Here is a 4,636-nt window from a genome sequence, read left to right on the forward strand (position 1 = left end):
ACTGTAACTTGTTGTAATTGTTGTGTTAATTGAAAAAGGAGAGGGTGAGGGTGGATGGCATGGACTATTGATCTTGTATGGGTTGTTTCTGTACCCCTATGATGTTTTCCTCCCTGACTGTAACTTGTTATAATTGTTGCCTTAACTGAAAAAGGACAGGGTGGGGGTGGATTGGATGGACTATTGATCTTGTATGGGTTGTTTCTGTACCCCTATGATGTTTTCCTCCCTGACTGTAACTTGTTGTAATTGTTGTGTTAATTGAAAAAGGAGAGGGTGAGGGTGGATGGGACTGGCCATTGATGTTGTACTTGTATGGGTTGTTTCTGTACCCCTATGATGTTTTCCTCCCTGATTGTAACTTGTTATAATTGTTGCCTTAAAAAGGGAGAGGGTGAGTGTGGATGGGATGGACTATTGATCTTGTATAGGTTGTTTCTGTACCCCTATGATGTTTTCCTCCCTGACTGTAACTTGTTGTAATTGTTGTGTTAATTGAAAAAGCAGAGGGTGGGGGGGATGGGAGGGACTATGTATCTTGTACTTGTATGGGTTGTTTCTGTACCCCTATGATGTTTTGGCAGGTAAGTCAATTTTCCAGGTAAGTCAATTTTCCAGGTAAGTCAATGCTAGATGATAGATGGGTACATGATCCATGGTAGATGATAGATGATGACAGTTGGGTACATGATAGATGGCAGATGATAGATGGCAGTTGAGAGATGGCAGATGAGACATGATAGATGACAGCAAGGCAAGGCAAATTAGGCGCTAGGTAGATCCGTTCCGGGTCGCCGCTAGGGCTAGGGTCGTCACTAGGGTTACGGTACACTCTTCCTGACATCATTAGGGTTAGGGTGCACTCTTCCCGACATTAGGGTTAGGGTACCCACTTTCCGACATTAGGGTTAGGGTGCACTCTTCCCGACATTAGGGTTAGGGTGCACTCAATCTGACATTATGGCTGGGGTGCACTCTTCCCGACATTAGGGTTAGGGTGCACTCTTCCCGACATTAGGGTTAGGGTACCCACTTTCCGACATTAGGGTTAGGGTGCACTCTTCCCGACATTAGGGTTAGGGTACCCCCTTTCCGACATTAGGGTTAGGGTGCCCTCTTCCCGACATTAGGGTTAGGGTGCACTCAATCTGACATTATGGCTGGGGTGCACTCTTCCCGACATTAGGGTTAGGGTACCCACTTTCCGACATTAGGGTTAGGGTGCACTCTTCCCGACATTAGGGTTAGGGTACCCCCTTTCCGACATTAGGGTTAGGGTGCCCTCTTCCCGACATTAGGGTTAGGGTGCACTCAATCTGACATTATGGCTGGGGTGCACTCTTCCCGACATTAGGGTTAGGGTACCCACTTTCCGACATTAGGGTTAGGGTGCACTCTTCCCGACATTAGGGTTATGGTACCCACTTTCCGACATTAGGGTTAGGGTGCACTCTTCCCGACATTAGGGTTAGGGTACCCACTTTCCGACATTAGGGTTAGGGTGCACTCTTCTCGACATTAGGGTTAGGGTACCCACTTTCCGACATTACGGTTAGGGTGCACTCTTCCCGACATTAGGGTTAGGGTACCCACTTTCCGACATTAGGGTTAGTGTGCACTCTTCCCGACATTAGGGTTAGGGTACCCACTTTCCGCCATTAGGCTTATTGTCCCCCCTTTCCGACATTAGGGTTAGGGCCCCCCCCCCCCCCCATCTCCGGCATTAGGGCTAGGGTGCCCTCTTCCCGCCATTAGGGTTAGGGTGCCCTCAGTCTGACATTATGGCTGGGGTGCCCCCTGCCCGACATTAGGGTTAGGGTACCCACTTTCCGCCATTAGGCTTATTGTCCCCCCTATCCGACATTAGGGTTAGGGCCCCCCCCCCCCCCATCTCCGGCATTAGGGCTAGGGTGCCCTCTTCCCGCCATTAGGGTTAGGGTGCCCTCAGTCTGACATTATGGCTGGGGTGCCCCCTGCCCGACATTAGGGTTAGGGTACCCACTTTCCGCCATTAGGCTTATTGTCCCCCTTTTCCGACATTAGGGTTAGGGCCCCCCCCCCCCCCCCCATCTCCGGCATTAGGGCTAGGGTGCCCTCTTCCCGACATTAGGGTTAGGGTGCCCTCAGTCTGACATTATGGCTGGGGTGCCCCATGCCCGACATTAGGGTTAGGGTACCCACTTTCCGCCATTAGGCTTATTGTCCCCCCTTTCCGACATTAGGGTTAGGGCCCCCCCCCCCCCCCCTATCTCCGGCATTAGGGCTAGGGTGCCCTCTTCCCGCCACTAGGGTTAGGGTGCCCTCAGTCTGACATTATGGCTGGGGTGCCCCCTGCCCGACATTAGGGTTAGGGTACCCACTTTCCGCCATTAGGCTTATTGTCCCCCCTTTCCGACATTAGGGTTAGGGCCCCCCCCCCCCCCTATCTCCGGCATTAGGGCTAGGGTGCCCTCTTCCCGCCATTAGGGTTAGGGTGCCCTCAGTCTGACATTATGGCTGGGGTGCCCCCTGCCCGACATTAGGGTTAGGGTACCCACTTTCCGCCATTAGGCTTATTGTCCCCCTTTTCCGACATTAGGGTTAGGGCCCCCCCCCCCCCCCCTATCTCCGGCATTAGGGCTAGGGTGCCCTCTTCCCGACATTAGGGTTAGGGTGCCCTCAGTCTGACATTATGGCTGGGGTGCCCCATGCCCGACATTAGGGATAGGGTACCCACTTTCCGCCATTAGGCTTATTGTCCCCCCTTTCCGACATTAGGGTTAGGGCCCCCCCCCCCCCCCCCCCTATCTCCGGCATTAGGGCTAGGGTGCCCTCTTCCCGCCACTAGGGTTAGGGTGCCCTCAGTCTGACATTATGGCTGGGGTGCCCCCTGCCCGACATTAGGGTTAGGGTACCCACTTTCCGCCATTAGGCTTATTGTCCCCCCTTTCCGAAATTTGGGTTAGGGCCCCCCCCCCCCCCCCCATCTCCGGCATTAGGGCTAGGGTGCCCTCTTCCCGCCATTAGGGTTAGGGTGCCCTCAGTCTGACATTATGACTGGGGTGCCCCCTGCCCGACATTAGGGTTAGGGTACCCACTTTCCGCCATTAGGCTTATTGTCCCCCCTTTCCGACATTAGGGTTAGGGCCCCCCCCCCCCATCTCCGGCATTAGGGCTAGGGTGCCCTCTTCCCGCCACTAGGGTTAGGGTGCCCTCAGTCTGACATTATGGCTGGGGTGCCCCCTGCCCGACATTAGGGTTAGGGTACCCACTTTCCGCCATTAGGCTTACTGTCCCCCATTTCCGACATTAGGGTTAGGGCCCCCCCCCCCCCCCCCCCCATCTCCGGCATTAGGGCTAGGGTGCCCTCTTCCCGCCACTAGGGTTAGGGTGCCCTCAGTCTGACATTATGGCTGGGGTGCCCCCTGCCCGACATTAGGGTTAGGGTACCCACTTTCCGCCATTAGGCTTATTGTCCCCCCTTTCCGACATTAGGGTTAGGGCCCCCCCCCCCCCCCCCCTATCTCCGGCATTAGGGCTAGGGTGCCCTCTTCCCGCCACTAGGGTTAGGGTGCCCTCAGTCTGACATTATGGCTGGGGTGCCCCCTGCCCGACATTAGGGTTAGGGTACCCACTTTCCGCCATTAGGGTTATTGTCCCCCCTTTCCGACATTAGGGTTTGGGCCCCCCCCCCCCCCCCCCATCTCCGGCATTAGGGCTAGGGTGCCCTCTTCCCGCCACTAGGGTTAGGGTGCCCTCAGTCTGACATTATGGCTGGGGTGCCCCCTGCCCGACATTAGGGTTAGGGTACCCACTTTCCGCCATTAGGCTTATTGTCCCCCCTTTCCGACATTAGGGTTAGGGCCCCCCCCCCCTATCTCCGGCATTAGGGCTAGGGTGCCCTCTTCCCGCCACTAGGGTTAGGGTGCCCTCAGTCTGACATTATGGCTGGGGTGCCCCCTGCCCGACATTAGGGTTAGGGTACCCACTTTCCGCCATTAGGCTTATTGTCCCCCCTTTCCGACATTAGGGTTAGGGCCCCCCCCCCCCCCCCATCTCCGACATTAGGGCTAGGGTGCCCTCTTCCCTCCATTAGGGTTAGGGTGCCCTCAGTCTGACATTATGGCTGGGGTGCCCCCTGCCCGACATTAGGGTTAGGGTACCCACTTTCCGCCATTAGGCTTATTGTCCCCCCTTTCCGACATTAGGGTTAGGGCCCCCCCCCCCCCCCCATCTCCGGCATTAGGGCTAGGGTGCCCTCTTCCCGCCACTAGGGTTAGGGTGCCCTCAGTCTGACATTATGGCTGGGGTGCCCCCTGCCCGACATTAGGGTTAGGGTACCCACTTTCCGCCATTAGGCTTATTGTCCCCCCTTTCCGACATTAGGGTTAGGGCCCCCCCCCCCCCCCCCATCTCCGGCATTCGGGCTAGGGTGCCCTCTTCCCGCCACTAGGGTTAGGGTGCCCTCAGTCTGACATTATGGCTGGGGTGCCCCCTGCCCGACATTAGGGTTAGGGTACCCACTTTCCGCCATTAGGCTTATTGTCCCCCCTTTCCGACATTCGGGTTAGGGCCCCCCCCCCCCCCCCTATCTCCGGCATTAGGGCTAGGGTGCCCTCTTCCCGCCACTAGGGTTAGGGTGCCCTCAGTCTGACAT

This window comes from Melopsittacus undulatus, unplaced genomic scaffold (genome assembly GCF_012275295.1).
Source record: "Melopsittacus undulatus isolate bMelUnd1 unplaced genomic scaffold, bMelUnd1.mat.Z mat_scaffold_74_arrow_ctg1, whole genome shotgun sequence".
Taxonomy (NCBI): domain Eukaryota; kingdom Metazoa; phylum Chordata; class Aves; order Psittaciformes; family Psittaculidae; genus Melopsittacus; species Melopsittacus undulatus.